Source organism: Panthera pardus, unplaced genomic scaffold (genome assembly GCF_024362965.1).
Source record: "Panthera pardus isolate Hobbes unplaced genomic scaffold, ASM2436296v1 HiC_scaffold_13, whole genome shotgun sequence".
Taxonomy (NCBI): Eukaryota; Metazoa; Chordata; class Mammalia; order Carnivora; family Felidae; genus Panthera; species Panthera pardus.
The window spans coordinates 143,471,523-143,492,035 of NW_026526688.1; the positions used below are offsets into that span (position 1 = coordinate 143,471,523).

At 38.1% G+C, this 20,513-nt stretch overlaps 1 protein-coding gene across 2 annotated transcripts in view; it reads right to left on the reverse strand.

Annotated features, from left to right (window-relative positions):
- Window positions 1-20,513, reverse strand: part of ART3 (ADP-ribosyltransferase 3 (inactive)) — a 141,365-nt gene that overhangs the window by 88,995 nt on the left and 31,857 nt on the right. The window lies entirely within an intron of this gene.

Genomic DNA, 20,513 nt, shown 5'->3' on the forward strand with positions numbered 1-20,513 from the left:
AGGAACAAGGCAGGGATGTCCACTCTCACCACTGTTATTTAACACAGTACTAGAAATTCTAGCCACAGCAATCAGACAACAAAAAGAAAAGGCATCCAAATCAGCAAGGAGGGCAGTCAAACTTTCACTATCTGCAGATGACACGATACCCTACATAGAAAACGAAAGACTCTACCAAAAAACTGCTAGAACTGATACACAAATTCAGTAAAGTCACAGGATACAAAATCAATGTACAGAAATCTGTTGCATTTTTTTATTTTTTATTTTTTAAAATTTACATCCAAATTAGTTAGCATATAGTGCAACAATGATTTCAGGAGTAGATTCCTTAGTGCCCCTTACCCATTTAGCCCATCCCCCCTCCCACAACCCCTCCAGTAACCCTCTGTTTGTTCTCCATATTTATGAGTCTCTTCTGTTTTGTCTCCCTCCCTGTTTTTATATTATTTTTGTTTCCCTTATGTTCATCTGTTTTGTCTCTTAAAGTCCACATATGAGTGAAGTCATATGATTTTTGTCCTTCTCTAATTTCACTTAGCATAATACCCTCCAGTTCCATCCACCTAGTTGCAAATGGCAAGATTTCATTCTTTTTGACCGCCGAGTAATACTCCCATTGTATATATATGTATATATACCACATCTTCTTTATCCATTCATCATCCATCGATGGACATTTGGGCTCTTTCCATACTTTGGCTATTGTTGACAGTGCTGCTATAAACATTAGGGTGCATGTGTCCCTTCGAAACAGCACACCTGTATCCCTTGGATAAATACCTAGTAGTGCAATTGCTGGGTTGTAGGGTAGTTCTATTTTTAGTTTTTTGAGGAACGTCCATACTGTCGTTGCATTTCTATACACCAATAATGAAGCAGCAGAAAAAGAAAACATGGAATCAATCCCATTTACAATTGTGCCAAAATACATAAGATATCTAGGAATAAACCTAACAAAAGAGATAAAAGATCTGTAATCTGGGATTCTTTTTCTTAGAAAAACACCTAACCTACTTTTTTAGTCATGCTTACATCCTAAAATTTTGGGATACCTACACAGTTTTACTTTGAAAAGAATCCAAATCAGTTTTTTTTCTACCAAAATCCCACAACCCTTCTTAAAACAGAAACAATCTTATGTTTTCCAAAAATTAAAATGCCTTTAAAATTTTTAACTTGTATTTCAAGAAATATACAGTCACCTGGCATCACACAGAATTGTTAAGAACTATATTATAATGGGTAGTTGTGAAAAACAACTGTCTCCTTTTTTTAAAGGGGCCTTCCTAGGTTCAAACCCCTGGAGTCTGGGTTGGAGGCCCAAGAGAAAACCAAAGGAAGATCCTTCCAGTAACCAAAGCAAGGTCTTAGCCAGACCACTCTGATCCCAGACTTTTAACTCCAGCTACCACCACAAAGATACTATCAATAGAAAAGTATTTAAAGTTACAGTAGTAGTAGTGTAAATCAGAATAATGGCTTCCTAAGACATATTCCTGTAGCATGACTATGGATAGTCCCTCCTGCAACCTAGTTCCCTTTAGATTTTTGTCTATTTTCCAAGCCTGATTCTTCAGTCTTTCTGTAGATTCTTCAACTAACAACTAAATTTGTTTTCTCCTGAAGCTAAACAGTGTTGGTTTCTCTGCATGTAACTAAAAATCTCAGCTGATACAGCACTTTATATAGACACCTATACATTTGAAAAATGAAAATATTTGTTACAAAATTATCATAATCAGGTATTTGTTAATTTAAAAACAAAAAAGATTTTAATGTATCATTTGTGTATCTTTCCCATTGATATCGAAGAGCCAACCATAAAGAAGATCAGAGAATGGACAGAAAAGTAAATAGCAGAGCAGGGTGCCTGACACCAAACAAGCCCTCTAAATGACTGGCTTTTTTACTGGTGCCCACAAGCAATAATGAGAAGTCAGCTGGGGGCGCCTGGGTGGCGCAGTCGGTTAAGCGTCCGACTTCAGCCAGGTCACGATCTCGCGGTCCGTGAGTTCGAGCCCCGCGTCAGGCTCTGGGCTGATGGCTCGGAGCCTGGAGCCTGTTTCCGATTCTGTGTCTCCCTCTCTCTCTGCCCCTCCCCCGTTCATGCTCTGTCTCTCTCTGTCCCAAAAATAAATTTAAAAAAAGTTGAAAAAAAAAAAAAAAAAAGTCAGCTGTTATCCAAGATATTTGTATGTAAGTCTCTATAATCTATATCACATATTTACACTATGATATATAATATATATACAGTATAAAGACATAATATATAATATAGATATACAGCATATAGATTTAAATATAGATCATAAACTTATATAAATTTCCATACTGAAATGAGACCTCTATATCAATTCCCTGGATAGTTTTAAGACTTGGATCTAGGGGTGCCTGGGTGGCTTAGTCGGTTAAGTGTCCAGCTTCAGCTCGGGTCATGATCTCTCGGGTCATGATCTCACAGTCTGTGAGTTCAAGCCCCACATTGGGTTCTGAGCCCACTTTAGATCTTCTGTCCCCCTCTATCTCTGCCCCTCCCAACTGGTTCTCTTTCTCAAAACAAATAAACTTAAAGAAAAAGGAAGCATAATGCATTGACCTTCTACCTATCCACTTTGGTATTACTTCCAACACTTAATAAATTTCTTTTTGAGTATTCTATGCAGACAATCTTCTCTGCAAAATTTTATTTCTTCCTCCCCCCCCCCCCCAATTCTTATGAATTCCTCTTTTTTGTTTAATTTTTCAGGCTAGGACCTACAGCACAATAAAAAAGAAGTGAAAAATGGGCATCTCTGTCTTGTTTTGTAAATTCCCAGTGTTCTTTATAATAGGTAAGACAAGTTAGCTAAATAAGCCCTTTCCTAAGTGTATCTGCTGCATGATTCCAACCCCCAGTTCTAACAGGAGAGTCACACCTTTAGCTGCAGACTAACAGAAACATCTGACAACACAAATAACTTCATCATCCAGAAAGGAAATACTATTTGTTGCACATGGGAGAAAAGCTGAAATCTGGTCAGAGAGCGGCTACATTTGTGAAACGCTGGCTGGTGAAAAACTCATTTAGATTTGTTAAAATACCCTTCTAATCTGCTGTCATCTTTAGAACAGCCTGAAACGTGGATGGGTTAGGTGTTACAAGGAGTACCTGAGAATAAGAAAACTGAAACGCATACAGATGTAACATTTGTCTAAGATAACAGAGCAAGTCAGAGGCAGATTTATATATTATATATCTAAATGTCTAGCCCATCTCATCATCCTATCAAGTGTGAAGAAAGCAAAACACCATATGGTCTAAAATGCATCTAAACAGAAGTTATTCTCAGCCTTCCCAATCATGATGATTTTAAGGATCTACCCACCCACTTTGCACTTTGCTCATGCTGGCTATGAATGAGGAAACATATAAATAATTTAAAAGTGTGTAACCAGTATTACCAAACATCAGCTAAGAGAATCTTATGGGAGTTCAATAAAAACTATGAAAGGGAAAGCTATGCCCTTCTCTCCCACACGTCCAAGGAATATTATACATCAACTGAGGGAATTCCCAAGTCTACAGAAATCACTGAACTCCTGCTCACTTTTTTAGGAAATTTCTTCTAAGCACACTGGTTTCTCGGAAAGCATTTTTTTCTTGGTCTACAACAAATAGGTCAGAGTGCTCTGTTTCTTTTGGCCTGATGCCATAATTGGAGGATTAAAGATCAATCAGCAGCATCTGAAACTGAAACTAAAGACAGAATATTTCCTTAACTCTTGTTTTCTTTAAAAACTGGACTCAGATTGGGGCACCTGGGTGGCTCAGTCGGTTGGGCGTCCGACTTCGGCTCGGGTCACGATCTCACGGTCCGTGAGTTTGAGCCCCGCGTCAAGCTCTGGGCTGATGGCTCAGAGCCTGGAGCCTGTTTCAGATTCTTTGTCTCCCTCTCTTTGCCCCTCCCCTGTTCATGCTCTGTCTCTCTCTGTCTCAAAAATAAATAAACGTTAAAAAAAAAAAATTAATTAAAAAAAAAAATAAATAAATAAATAAATAAATAAATAAATAAAAATAAAAACTGGACTCAGATCAATGAATACAAAGAAAGAGAATATATCCAAAGCTTTGAAAAAACTGGAATATGAATTTAAGGAAAACTGTAATTTAGATTTTTATTCAAATGATTCATGTAGTCTTGGCTGTGGATGTAACAAGAAGAGCTGGCTTGCTATTGTCCCTAAAAGGTTGATTTTTTTCCCCTAATTTTTCTTCATATTGATAACACAAAGTTTCTCTCCCCTGAGGCAAATCCCCATTCAAAACAAGAATAGAAGGATCCTTTGTTTTGATTCTATGCTCACCAGACAACACTCTGATTGCTAATTCAACTTTCTAGATACCGTGATACTGGAAAAGAGTGACATGGATACCAGACTGAATATTCCCAGTCACTGGGAGATCCTAATTATAAATAAATAAATAAATAAATAGTCTTAGTCTCCTGTAGATTTGGTCAACTGAACTAATTATTTGACAAAATTAATTCTTTACTCTGGATGATTAGGAAAAAAATGGGAGTTTCTGGACTGTAAAACTGAGAACTAGGCCCTACAGAATCCCAAAAAGGTGTTACCATTCCCATGAGATTCTACCAACCAGCCTGACTGGTTGGCTGGCTTCCTGCCTTTTGTTGTGACATTTCTCTAATTGCATATGCTGTTTTCCCTTCCTGGCCATCTTTCTAAATGAATACAATATTCATGTGAACACTCCTGATCATAAGGAGTACATTCTTCTATGAACCTCCATATTACTTATTGTCTGAATCACTCAATTGGCACTGATCATAGTTTCTTTTATTGATACTGTTTCATAATTTTTGCTCTTTGCAATTAGAATTCAACCATTAACAACAGACACTGGATCGATATATCCCCTGGGATTAGCTTGATTACTAACATAAAGTACACAAACAACGAGAACAAGCACAACTCTCCTCATTATTCCTCCAACACTATCCATGGCCGTATATGTAATGTACACGGAAGAGTTTGCATTCCTTCATTTACTTAAGAAGCTTTTTAGGAGTATCACCCTTTGTATATTTACCCCATAGTCCTTGGAATGAAGACTCTGGACTATAGCTAGCTGAGAATATTTGTATTGATTCTACCTACTTGAATCCATACTAACTTCTGGGGAAATTACAATCTTAAATTAAACTTCGTTCTTCAATCTAGAAAAATCAATAATACCCATGTCCTAATGTAGAAATCTGAATCAATGGAAATTCTTTTTCAAGACATACAATTCTTATTTATGTTGTTTCTTAAAGTCTGTATAGATTCATTCATCTATCCATCTTCTTATCCAGTATTTACTGAATACCTTCCATATGCCAGGTGATATTCTAAATGGCTAGGGATGCAGTTGTGAATAAGACTGATAAGGTACCTGCTCTTTTGGGCCTTACATTTTATTGTGGAGAAATAGACACTAAACTAAGAAAAAACTAACCAAATATCAGATAAAGAGAAATACCAGGCAGAGAATTAAAGTAAGATCATGGCTGCTTTAGACCGTATGCTAAGAAAAGGCACTAAAGGGGTATCTGGGTGGCTCAGTCGGTTAAGCTTCCAACTTCAGCTCAGGTCATGATCTCATGGTTAGTGGATTCAAGCCCCCATCAGGCTCTGTACTGACGGCTCAGAGCCTGGAGCCTGCTTTGGATTCTGTGTCTCCCTCTCTCTCTGCCCCCTTCCCTGTTCATGCTCTGTGTGTCTGCCTCTCAAAACTAAATAAATATTTTTTAAAAATTAAAAAAAGGCACTAAACTCCAAATGCCAAGAAGGAAATCACCCATGCATAAACAGGAAAAAGCATTCCAGATAAAGAAAACAGCTAATCACTGTGACTGGAGTATAGTAGCTGAGAGAAAACAATATGAGATGAAGACGGATGAATAGGTAAGGGACAGATCACAGAGAACTCCGTTAAAAAAGTCAGTTACAAAATTAGGTTTAATTCTAAACATAACTAGAAGTTGCTGGAGGGTCATAAGAAGAGGAGTGCCATGTGACTTATGTTTTAAAAATATCCCTCTTGGGGTGCCTGGGTGGCTTAGGCATCTGACTCTTGATTTCAGCTCAGGTCTTGATCTCAGGGTATGAGAAAAAAAAAAATCACTCTGCTCTGCTACAGGAATGAAAAAGAATGAAAGCATACATCTAGAAAAAGATTTCTACAAAAATGTTTGTGGTAGCTTTATATGTAAGAACTAAAATCTCGAAAGAGATGAGGTGTCCACTGACAAGAGAATTGATAAACCAACTGGTGTATTTGTTCAATGGAATACTATGCTGCAGTAAAGACATACAAAATACTGACTCATGCAACTATGTAGATGAATCTAAAAAAATATGCTGAGAGGGTTTGAGGAGGAGTTAAGATGGCAGAGCAGTAGGGGGACCCTATGCTTGCCTCAACTTTTGAACACAGCTAGATAAATACCCAATAATTCCCAACACCCAAGAAACTGATAAGAATGCTGTGAGAATAAACTGAAGAACTAGAGGGAGAAAAGAAGTCACATCGTGGAAGGTAGGAGGTATGGAGATGTGATTCTGGGGATAAAAGAATTGCGGCTACTGTGGAGGGGAAGGAACCTTGATCTCTGAGAGAGGAGAGAGAAAGAGAAACAGAAAGCAGCACAGGGGATTGCATAACAGAAACATTTCCCAAAAACTGTTGACTGGGAAAACTAGAAAGCCTGATTATTCCAAGTTTTAACAAGCAGTGGAGCTCAAAGTCTGAAGTTTTAAAAGTCTGCACCACCACCAGGTAGAGCCTGACAGGCACAGTGGTGCTCCTGTGGGGAAGGAGGGCAAAGGCCCAGAGCAGACAACGTGATCTGAGGATCCCCTAAGTCACACTGTGAGAGACAGTTTCTCTTCCTGGAGTGCACCTGGGAGAAGTGGCATGGTCTTTCAGGAGACAAAAGAGCTGATGGGCACCAATGTGCGAATTAGCATAGGAACAGAGATACCTGCTGAAAGCACCAAACTTGGTGCCAGCTCTTTGCTGTGCTTTACCATCAACCCCAACACCTGTGCAAAAGCTGCTACAGCTTTTCTGGACTAACCAGCACCAGCTGCAGAGTGGTAAGACACTCCCCCCCCCCCCCCCCCCCCCCCCCGAGGATCAGTGCCTGTTCCAACCTGGCCAGGTCCCCAAAATTTGGAGTTCTGAAACCCAGGTGCATGCCTAAGAAAAAAACACGGGGGGCGCCTGGGTGGCGCAGTCGGTTAAGCGTCCGACTTCAGCCAGGTCACCATCTCGCGGTCCGTGAGTTCGAGCCCCGCGTCAGGCTCTGGGCTGATGGCTCGGAGCCTGGAGCCTGGAGCCTGTTTCCGATTCTGTGTCTCCCTCTCTCTCTGCCCCTCCCCCGTTCATGCTCTGTCTCTCTCTGTCCCAAAAATAAATAAAAAACGTTGAAAAAAAAAATTTAAAAAAAAAGAAAAAAAAAAAAGAAAAAAACACGGGACTAGCGTGCCTCCTAACATGCAGATAGCTTGGACACTGGGTGAAGGCAGGGATCTGATGGAAGCTGGGGACACAAAAGGGGAAATTGTTCACTCTTCTGTGAAGGGCTTCCTGAACAGCGGTGGGTACAAACTCCCATCTCTGGGGAGGAGAGTGGGCTAATGCCGTTCCCTTCCCAACTCCCCACCCTCCCCACTCCCACCCACTAGCACTGACAGACCTCAGTGAGCAACACAGCATCCCCAAGTGGAGGCTGGAGGCACTTACACCAAGCCCCATCTCCCTGCACCCTGTGCATGCATCTTTATTAGGCCAAGTTGGCCTGAGAACCAGCTCAGCAAACCCCTCCACCAGAAGACCAGCATAAACCCCTTGCACACACGAAGGCTACTGATCATAGAGTTCCGCAAAGCTTCAGCTCTAGGGGAAATAGGATCTAGCCTCTTTTAACAAGCAAACCAAAACACACCTAATTAAAACTTGCCACACAGTGGACAAGGTCCAAACACTCCCTATGCAGGCAAGGAGAAACTCTGCAGTGAACTGACCTGAGGGAAAGAACAGCCAAAACACAACAAAAGAGTGCACACTTTGAAACAATTCCGAAACACAAGGCCCTAGACAGTATAGATCTTTTTCTTAATATAGTCGTTACTCTCAGGAGAATGAAATATACTAGGCTTTCCTAATACACAAAAAAACAGTGACACAGACAAAATGCCAAAATGGATGAATTCACCCCAAAAGAAAGACGAGGAAGAGCTCTAAGTCAGGGATCTAATCAAAATAGATAAGTAATATTCCTGAACCAGAATTTACAACAACAATCAAGGATACTAGATAGACTTGAGAAAGGCATAAAAGACACTAGAGAATCCCTTACTTCAGAGATAAAAGAACTAAAAACTAATCAGGCCAAGTAAAAAATGCTATAACAAAGATGCAAAAACGACTAGATATAATGACAATGAAGATAGACAAAGTAGAAGAATAAATCAGTAACAGAACAGATAAAATTATATAAAATATGAACCTGAAAAGAAGAGGAAAGGGAAATTATTGGATCACAAATGCAAACTTAAGGAACTCAGCGACTCCATAAAGTATAATAATATTTGTATCATAAAAGTCTTAAAAGGAGCAAGAGGAGAAGAGCAGATTTATTTGAGCAAAACTAGCTAAAAAACTCCCTATCTGGAGAAGGAAACAGATATCAAACTCCAGGAGGCACAGAGAACTCCCATTAAATTCAACAAACCTACAACTAACCTACAAGGGAAGAAAAATAGGGTTCACAGCATCTCTCTCCACAGAAACCTGGCAGGCCATAACAGAGTGGTATGATATATTCAACCTGTTGAATGCAGCCATGAATGCTTTATCCAGCAAAGGTGTCATTCAGAATAAAAGGAGAGATAAAGAGTTTCACTGGCAGCCAAACAAAAAGGAGACCACTAACCCAGCCCTGCAAGAAATATTAAAGGGGACATGCTGAGTGGGAAAGACCAAAAGCAACAAAGACTAGGGGGTGGGGGGAAACAGAAAAAAATCTCTGGAAACAGCAACTTTAGAAATAACACAATGGCACTAAATTCTTATCTAGCCATAATTACTCTGAATGTAAATGGACTAACTGCTCCAAACCAAAGAAAAAGGGTATCAGAATGGATAAGGAAACAAGACCTAACTATAAGCTGCTTACAGAAGACTCACTTAAATTTTTTTTTTAATTTTTATTTTTGAGAGAGAGACCAAGTGCAAGCAGGGGAGGGGCAGAGAGAGAGAGGAAGACACAGAACCCAAAGCAGGCTCCAGGCTCTGAGCTGTCAGCACAAAGCCCAACACAGGTCTTGAACCCATGAACCCCAATATCATGACCTGAGCCAAAGTTGGACACTTAATTGACTGAGCCACAAGGCTCCCCAGAAGCCTCAATTTAGCCCTAAAGAACCTGCAGATCTAAAGTGAGGGAATGGAGAATCATCTATCATGCCAATGGACATCAAAGGAAAGGTGGACTAGCCATACTTCTATCAAAAAAACTAGATTTTAAGCCAAAGACTGTAACAAGAGATGAAGGGTACTATATCATAATTAAGGGTCTATCCAACAAGATCTAACAATTGTAAACATTTATGCCCCCAACTTGAAAACACCCAAATATATAAATCAATAAATAACAAATATAAAGAAACTCATTGATAATTATAATAATAATAGGGGGCTTTAACACCCCACTTAAGAAATGGACAAATAATCTAAGCAGACAATCAACAAAGAAACAATGGCTTTGAGTGACACACCAGACCAGATGGACTTAACACATATATTCAGAATATTTCATTCTAAAGCAGCAGAAATCATATTCTTCTCAAGTGCACATGGAACAGAATAGATCACATACTGGGACACAAATCAACCCTCAGCAAGTATAAAAAGACTGAGATCATATCATGCATACTTTCAGACCACAATGCTATGAAACTTAAAGTCAAGCACAAGAAAAAATATGGAAAGGCCACCAATACATGGAGGTTAAAGAACATCCTACTAAAGAATGAATGGGTTAACCAAGGAATTAAAAAAGAAATTAAAATTTACATGGAAGCAAATGAAAATGAAAACAGGACAGTCCAAAACATTTGGGATACAGCAAAGGTGGTACTAAGAGGGAAGTATATAGCAATATGGGTCTACCTCAAAAATGAAGAAAACTCTCAAATATACAATCTAACCTTATACCTAAAGGACCTAAAAAAAGAACAGAAAATACAGCCTAAGCCCAAGAGAAGAGAAATAATAAAGATCAGAGAAAAAATAAATGATACAGAAACAAAATAAAAAACCAGCAGAACAGCTCAACGAAAATAAGAGCTACTTCTTTAAAATAATAAGTAAAATTAATAAACCTTTAGCCAGACTTACCAAAAAGAAAAGAGAAAGGACCCAAATAAAATTACAAATGAAAGACTAAAGATCACAACCAATACCAGAGAAACACAAACCATTGTGAGATCATATAAACCATTATGAAAAACTATATGCTAACAAATTGGGCAATCTGGAAGAAATGGATAAATTCTAAGGAACATACAAACTACCAAAACTGAAACAGGAATAGACAATTTGAACAGACCCATTACCAACAAAGAAATTGAAGCAGTAATCAAAAATCTCCCAACAAACAAAAGTCCAGGACCAGATGGCTTCCCAGGGGAATTCTACCAGACATTTAGAGAAGAGTGAATACCTATTCTTATCAAACTGTTCCAAAAAATGCAAATGGAAGGAAAACTTCCAAACTCATTCTACAAGGCCAGCATTACCTTGATTCCAAAACCAAAGACCCCACTAAAAAGGAGAATTGCAGGCCAATATCCCTGATGAACATGGATGCAAACATTCTCAGCAAGATATCAGCAAATCAAGTCCAATAGTACATTAAAAGAATCATTCACCACTATCAAGTGAGATTTATTCCTGGGCTGCAAGGGTGATCTAATATTTGCAAATCAATCAACGTGATACACCACATTAATAAAAGAAACAGTAAGAACTATTTGATCCTCTCACTAGATGCAAAAAAGAATTTGACAAAAGACAGCATCCATTTGATAAAAGCCCTCAACAAAATAGAAATAGAGGGAACATACCTCAAGATCATAAAAGCCACATAGGAAAGACCCACAAATAATATCATCTTCAATGGGGAAAAAATGAGAGCTTTTCCTCTAGTCAGAAATAAGACAGGAATATCCACTGAGAGGGCTAGGCTAGGAATCCTAGCCTCATCAATGAGACAACATAAAGAAATAAAAGACACCCAAAATGGCAAGTAAGAAGTCAAACTTTCACTATTCACAGACTATGTGATAACTCTACATAGAAAATCCAAAAGACTCCACCAAAAAATTGCTAGAACTGATATGTGAGTTCAGCAAAGTCTGATATAAAATGAAAATACAGAAATCTGTTACATTTCTATACACCAACAATAAAGCAGCAAGAAGAGAAATCAAGTGCACAAAAATCCATAAGGTATCTAGGAATAAACCTAACAAAAGAGGCAAAAGATATGCATTCTGAAACTAAAGAACACTTATGAAAGAAACTGAGGACAACCCAAATAAATGGAAAAACATTCCATGCTCATGAACTGGAAGAAGAAATATTGTTAAAATGTCTATAATACCCAAAGCAAACTATGTATTTAATGTAATCCCTACCAAAATACCACTATCATGTTTCACAGAGCTAGAACAATTCTATAATTTATACAGAATCACAGAAGATCCCAAATAGCCAAAGAAATCTTGAAAAATAAAAGCAAACCTGGAGGCATCACAATTCTGGACTTCAAGCTATATTATAAAGGCTATGATCATTAAGATAGCATAGTATTGCCAATGAAACTGGATCAGTGGAAGAGAATAAAAAAACCAGAAATGGATCCACAACTATAGGCCAACTAATCTTTGACAAACCAAGAAAGAATACCCAATGGGAAAAAAAAAAATGTCTCTTCAACAAATGGTGTTGGGAAAACTGAACATGCAGAATGAAGATGGACACTTTTCCTACACTGTACACAAAAATAAACTCAAACTACATGAAAGGCCTAAATGTGACCCAAGAAACCATCAAAATCTTAGATAACACAGGCAGCAACTCCTATGACCTCGGCTGCAGCAACTCCTTACTAGACATGTCTCTGGAGGCACAGAAAACAAAAGCAAACATGAACTATTGTGATTTCATCAAGATAAAAGGCTTCTGTACAGTGAAAGAAACAATCAACAAAACTAAAAGAATATCTACAAAATGGAAGAAGATATTTGCAAATGACATATCAGATAAAAGGTTAGTATCCAAAATTAATGAAGAACTTATCAAACTCAACACCCCAAAAATAAAAAATCTGGTTAAGTAATGGGCATAATACAGGAACATTTTTCCAAAGAAGACATCCAGTTGGCTAACAGACACATGAAAAGATGCTCAACGTCACTCATCATCAGGAAAATACACATCAAAACCACAATGACATACCACCTCACACCTGTCAGAATAGCTAAAATTAACAACAAATAAAACAACAGGTTTTGGAAAGGACATGGTGAAAGGGAACACTCTTAACACTGTTTGTGGAAATGCAAACTGGTGCAGCTACTCTGGAAAACAGTATGGAGGTTCCTCAAAAGGTTAAAAATAGAGGTGCCTCGATGACTCAGTTGGCTGAGCATCCAACTCTTGATTTTGGCTCAGGTCATGATCCCAGGGTTGTGGGATCAAGCCTTGCATCATGCCATGTTCAGCATGGAGCCTGTTTGAGATTCCTCCCTCTCCCCCCTGCTCCTCTCCCTTGCTCACATCCTCTCTCTAAAGAAAAAAAAAATAAAAATACAACTACCCTAAGACCCAGCAATTGCACTACACTACTAGGTATTTACCCAAAGGATACAAAAATACTGACTCTGAGGGGCACATGCACCCTGATGTGTACAGCAGCATTATCAACAATAGATGAATTATGGAAAGAGCCAAATGTCCACCAACTGCTAAGTGGATAAAGAACAAGCAGTATATATATACAATGGAATATTACTCAGCCATCAAAAAAAATGAAATCTTGGGGCACCTGGGTGGCTCAGTCAGTTGAGCCACCAACTCTTGATTTTGGCTCAGTTCATGGTCCCACAGTCATGAGACTGAGCCCTGTGTCAGGCTTCACACTGAATGCAGAGCCTGCTTAAGATTCTCCCTCTCTCCTTCTGCCCTTCTCCCCTGCCTGCTCTCTGTCGCTCGAAAATTTAAAAAAAAAAAAAAAAAAAAAAAAGAAATCTTGCTTTTTGCAACAACACAGAGCTGGAGTGTATTATGCTGAGTGAAATAAGTCAGGCAGAGAAAAACAAATACCATGATTTCACTCATATGTGTAATTTAAGAAACAATACAGATAAACACAGGTAAGGGAAAAAAGAGAGAGAAAGAAAAGCAAACTGTAAGAGACTCTTAACTATAGAGAACTGAGGGCTGATGAAGGGATGTGGGTGGGCGATGGGCTACATGGGTGATGGGTATTAAGGTGGGCACTTGTAATGAGCTGAGTTTATATGTAAGTGATGAATTACTAAATTCTATCCATGGAACCAATTGTACCCTCTATGTTAACTAGAGGGTAACTAACTAGAATTTAAAATTAGAATTTAATTAAAACTAGAATTTAAGTTAAAATGTGAAAAAAATAAAATATGTAAACATATAAGTAAATATTAAAAATATGCTGAGAAAAAGCCTTGAACCAAAGAATACATACTAAAATTGTTCTGTTTATATGAATTTCTAGAAGAGAACAAATCTATATTTAAAAAATTCAAAAGAGTAGTGGTGTCAAGAGAAGAGGAGATGGGGTGAGGACTGACTGGCAGGTAGCGTGAGGGAACTTTCTGGAGTGGTGGTGATGTTCTATAACTTGATAGGGGTTTGGATAACTTGGATATACAAGTGTATGTAATTCTAAGATTGATTTACTGGTACACTTAGGATCTGAACTTTTCAACATACATGAATTTTACCTCAAAAAGGAACCATAAGGGGCACCTAGGTGGCTCAGTCACTTATGTGTCTGGCTTCAGCTCAGGTCATGATCTCTCAGTTCATGAGTTCAAGCCCCACATCAGGCTCTGTGCTGACAGCTCTGAGCCTGGAGCCTGCTTTGGATTCTGTGTCCCCCCCCCCCTCTCTCTCTGCCCCTCCCCTGCTTGTATTCTCTTTCTCTCTAAAAAAAAAAAAAAATAAACATTTTAAAAAAAGAACTATAAAACCTAACTATTGAAAGCACTTCTGGGATGATGAAGTAATGACCTCTGTAAAAGCAAAAACAGCACTGGAAAAAATTGTCAAAACCCTATTTTTCAAAACTCTTCAATTAACCAACAGTCTGCAGCAGTAGGGAAAATATCTAAGAAACAGCTTGATCTCAGTAAGAACAGAAAATTTTCTGGCACTTTTCACTGTCCTATTCTCATTCCCCTCTCCCAGTAGCTTTGAAAAATAACAGCCTCACAACTATGTATCTCTGAAAAGCTGCCTCAAAGCCAATGGAGAGGGAGAATCAGTTTGGAGCTCTCAAAAAGCCCATCCTAGATGATTATCACTAGTGACTTGGTTAAAAGCTTTCTTAAAACCTCACATGGCTTGTCTTTATTTAACTTGACCCTGGACTCACTTACTGTGAAAAAGTAATTGTTTAACAATTATTAAATGCCTGAAGTAGGTGGGTCTAATAAAAGACTGAAACTTATTTTAAAGGAAAGACTAGGGAATGAGAGGTCTATGGAGGGCTTTGAAAAGCTCCAATATAGTCCTAAGAATCTAGAAGTTCACACACTAGTGCAGGGCTGTGTGCACATTCAGAAGAAACCTGAAATGGCCCTAATCTTTCACCTCAAGCTGACCCTGAGGCTCTGCACAAACTGGAAATGAAGGCTAAAGCAGAACTGTAGACAGCCTCTCAGAGCCCTGAAGGCATAACCCAACACATACACAGAGCCCTTGTTAAAGGCTGGGAGATTTATTGGTTCAAGGCATTTAAAGAAATCTTAGTCCAAGAGTGCCTGGTTGGTTCAGTTCGTTAAGTGTCCGACACTTAATTTCAGCTCAGGTCATGATCTCACAGCTCGTGGGATCGAGCCCCGCGATGGGCTCCACACTGACAGCATTGAGCCTGCTTGGGATTTTCTCTCCCCACCCTCTGCCTCTCACCTACTTGCATGTGCTCTCTCTCTCAAAATAAATAAGTAAACATCAAAAAAAAAAAAGAAATCTTAGCCCAATCATTAGCTCACCATTAAGCTAACTAAACAAAGATGTCAGTGGCTATACACAATAAATGATAAAGACATTACAGAATTAGTTCAGGAAAATCACTAAAGAAACAGCAACAACAGCAAATCCCCAGGAGGGGAGAAACCAGATTTCCCAAGTTACTACATTATTTAAAATATCGAGCTTTAACAACAACAAAAAAAAAAATACAAAGAAACATGCAAAGAAAGAGGAAAGTATGACTCATACACACTTAGAGAGCATTCAATAGAAACTATTCCAGAAAAAGCCCAGGGACTTCTTCACTGGACCTACTAGACAAAGACTTTAAGCCGCTATTATAAACATGTTCAAAGAACTAAAGGAAGCCCATGTCTGAAGAATTAAAAGAAAGAATGAGAACACCACCTTACTGAATAAAGAATATCAGTAAAAAATTATAAAAAAGAATCTCCAGCTTTAAAAAGTATAATAACCGATGTAAGAAATTCACTAGAAAGGTGCAACAGATAATTTAAACTTGCAAAAGAAAAAAATCAGCAAACCTGAAGACAAGGTAACTGAAATTTTCAGAAAAAAAAAAAAAAGAATAAAGAAAAATGGACAGAGACTCAGAGATGAACATAACACCATAAAGCATACCACCATATACGTAATAGGAGGAAAGAGAAAGAAGGGGCAGAAGGAATATCTGAAGAAATAATAGCCAAGATATTCCAAAATTTGATGAAAACATTAACCTGAGTATCTGAGAAACTCAACAAACTCCAGAGATCTACAACTAAAATATTATAGTCAAACTGTCAAAATTCAAAGACTGAATCTTTAAAGCAGCAAGAGAAAAGTGCTTTATCATGCACAAGGGAGCCTCAGTAAGACTAACAAATAGGGGTTTCTGGGTGGCTCAGCTGGTTGAGTGTCCAACTCTTGATTTCAGCTCAGGTCATGATCTCACAGTTTGTGACTTTGAGGCCCACACTGGGCTCTGCACTGACAGTGTGGAGCCTGCTTGGGATTCTCTCTCTCCCCCTCCCTCTCTGCCCCTCCCCCGCTTGCACACACTCTCTCTCTCTCTAAATAAATTAATTAATTAATTTAAAAAAAAGATGAACAACTAAGGTCTCATCAGAAACTATGAAAATGTCACATTCCTGCCCTCTGGCTTTTAAATTAAAGTATTAAAAGAAAAATACTATCACCAAGAATTATCCTGCAAAACAATATTTCAAAATGAAAGAGATGACTGTTGTACAACTCTGTGAATATACTTAAAAACCTTTGAACTATATACTTTAAATGAGTTAATCAAACATTTTCTTTATTGAAATCAAATAATGAACTAAAAATATCTGTGTAACACAAAAGGTAGCAGTAATAGGAGAAAAGAGAAGTAAAAAAGACAAGACATAGAGGAAGAAAATAGCAAAATGTCAGATGTAAAGCCTACCTTATTATTAATTACATTAAATGTAAATGGACTAAACACTCCAATCAGAAGTCAGATATTGGCAGAATGGATTTTTAAAGAAACCTGATCCAACTGTACACTTTTTAGATGAGACATAATTTAGATTCAAAGACAAAATAGTTTAAAGAACAGAAAAACATCATGCTAATAGTAACCAAAAGAGAGCTGAGTAGCTACACTAATAGACAAGACAAAAAGTGTTAGAGATAAAGAATGACATTTTATAATGATTTAACAAACTGCAATGGTTAAGAATAATATCAAGAACTTTTGTAAGGGATCTAGATTTCTGGTAAAAAAACAAAAACAAAAACAATCAGGGGTGCCTGGGTGGCTCAGTTGATTAAGCATCCGACTTTGGCTCAGGTTGTGATCTCACAGCTCGTGGGTCCAAGCTCTGCATTGGGCTCTGTGCTGACAGCTCAGAGCCTGGAGTCTGCTTTGGATGCTGGGTCTCCATTTCTCTCTGTCCCTCCCTCCTCTCCCCCCCGCCAAAATAAATTAACATTTAAAAAATTTTTTAAAAAGGAAAAGCAGAACAAAACAGGAGGCATCACAATCCCAGATTTCCAAAGTCGTATTACAAAGCTACAGTAATCAAAAGAGTATAGTACTAGCACAAAAACAGACAGATGGATCAAAAGAACAGAATAGAAAACCCAAAAAATAAACACACAAATATATGGTCAATTCATCTTCAACAAAGGAGGAAAGACTATGCAATGGAAAAGACTGTTTCTTCAACAAATGGTGCTGGGAAAACTGGACAGCCAAATGCAAAGAATGAAACTAGACCACTTTCTTATACCACATTAAAAAAATCCTCAAAACAGGGGCACCTGGGTGGCTCAGTCGGTTAAGCGTCCGACTTCAGCTCAGGTCACGATCTCGTGGTCCGTGAGTTTGAGCCCCGCGTCGGGCTCTGGGCTGATGGCTCAGAGCCTGGAGCCTGCTTCCGATTCTGTGTCTCCCTCTCTCTCTGCCCCTCCCCCGTTCATGCTCTGTCTCTCTCTGTCTCAAAAAGAAATAAAACGTTAAAAAAAAAAAAAACTTAAAAAAAAAAATCCTCAAAACAGATTAAGGACCTAAATATGAGATGTAAAACCATAAAAATCCTTAAGAGAACACACACAGTAATTTCTGGCATTGGCTATAGCAGCATTTTTCTAGATGCATCTCCTGAGGCAAGGGAAATAAAAGAAAAATAAACCATTGGGACATCAAAATAAAAAGCTTCTGCATAATGAAGGAAATAATCAACAAAGCTAAAAAACAACCTACTAAATGAGAGTATGTATTTGAAAATGTCACATGTGATAAAGGTTAGTATCCAAAACACCTAATGAACTGATACAACTCAACAAACAAAACACAAATACTCTGATTAAAATGGGCAGAAGACATGAATAGACATTTCTCCAAAGAAGACATACAAATGGCCAACAGACACCATGAAAAGACACTCAACATCATTCATCAGGGAAATGCGAATCAAAACTACAATGAGATATCACCTCATAACTGTCAGAATGGCTAAAAACAAAACACAAGTGTTGGTGAGGATATGGAGAAAAAGGAACCCTCATGCACTACTGGTAGGAATACAAAGTGGTACAGCCACTGTGGAAAACAATATGGAGATTCCTCAAGAAATTAAGAAGAGAACTACCCTAAGATTCAGGGGGTGCGTGGGTGCCTCAGTCAGCTGAGTGTCTGACTCCCAACTTACGCCTGGGTCATGGGATCAGGCCCGACATTGGGCTTGGTGCTGAGCATGGAGTCTGCTTGGGATTCTCTCTCTCCCTCTGCCCCTCTCCCCTGCCTGTGTGCTCTCTCTCAAAAAAAATTTTAAAAATTAAAATGAATTTAAAAAAAAGAATTATCCTAGGATTCAGCAATCATGCTACTGGGTATTTACCCAAAAAATACAAAAACACTAATTCAAAGGGATACATGGCACTCCTATGTTTACCACAGCATTATTTACAATAGTCAAATTATGAAAGCAGGCCAAGTATCAACCAATAAATGAATGGATAAAGAAAATGTTGGGGGGGGGGGGTGTGTATGTGCATATATATGTGTGTGTGTGTGTGTGTACACACATTTCCACTATTTCCAATAATATGGATGGAACTAGAGAGTATAATGCTAAGCAAAATAAGTCAGAGAAAGACAGTGTACAATTTCACTTGTATGTGGAATTTAAGAAATAAAACAAACTAGCATAGGAAAAAAGACAAATTAAGAAACAGACTCAGCTATAGAGAACAAACTCATGGTTACCAGAGGAGAGGTGGGTAGGGAGATGGGTGAAATAGGTGATAGGGATTACAGAGTATATTAATCACGATGAGCACTGAGTAATATATAGAACTGTTGAATTACCATATTGTACTGAAATATAACACTATGCTAACTATACAGGAATTAAAATTAAAAACTTAAAAAAATTAAGTGAATAAAAGTACTTTGAAGTATATACACACTATCTAATTGTTTACTAGCTAACATTCATGTGTATCTGTATGTTTACATGAATAACTTATATGTACAATACCATCTTTCACTTTAATATTAAACCCAGTTTTTAAGTTTTATTTATTTATTTAAGTTTTATTTATTTATTTTTATTTATTTATTAAACTTTTTCTCTGAGTGTTCAATTACTGAGGCACCCAAAGTAACTACAAAGATGGCTTTAGCCATTTAGAGAAAACGGAAATCAGAAATCAAAATCGAGAACAATACTCTCTGTAAAGAGGTAGCATAACAGAGCTGTTAAGAACATGGACTTTAGAGTTAGAATTACTGGGTTAAATGAGTCATTATTTAAAGAATAACTGAGCCAATAATCATAAAGCACTTCAAACATAGCCTGACCCACAGTTTTTGCTATGTAATGTTTAACTAAATAAAAAATATTAAATAAAAAATATTTTCTCATCAATAAGAGATACTTGGTCCACTTCATATGTAATGTGCCTCAAACTCTCTTTACTTTTGCTAAACAGAGAGCATCTTATCTGAGAACTTAGATCCTAACAAAAGTGAAATTATCACCACATACTTTTTTGTTTGTTTGATGTTGGAACTGTTCAAAGCCTCTTCCATTCATGTCAGACATTTCTCTGAAATTTTTGGCATTTTTACTCACAGTCTAATTTTTAATTCTGCACAAACAGCTATGGGAGGTCCCCTTCTGTCCCTGTCTCTCATAAGCCTCTCCCTCCTCATCAGACGAAAGTCTCTTTCCTGGGTGAAAGTCTTCTGGGTTCTATCAGTTCCTGCCTCATTTCTCTCCCTTTTGTCTTTCCAGTTTCCCACAAATCCCCTGACTTACTGACTGGAAAGCTTATCCCTGGAACAGACTGACCTGGGATTCAGCACTCCAGCAATTTTGGCCTGCCTCAGGCAACTCAGACACAGTTCTGATGATGAAATTCCTACATTTGAGGTTCCAAGTTTTACGTGTGCCCAGTTTGCAGATATAGGCTTTATCTTGGTGTCTATGCCAAGTTTTAAACCTGTATGTACCAGCTAAACTAGTTTAATCCTAGGATGGAAGTTTTGCCTTTCCCTGGCTTATCTGAAGATTGTTGTAACTTAGCTAACTATGAAAAGACCTCCCCAGATATTTCCCTAGATTCCAAGTATTCACCTAAACAGATTTCCCACTGCAGTGTAATG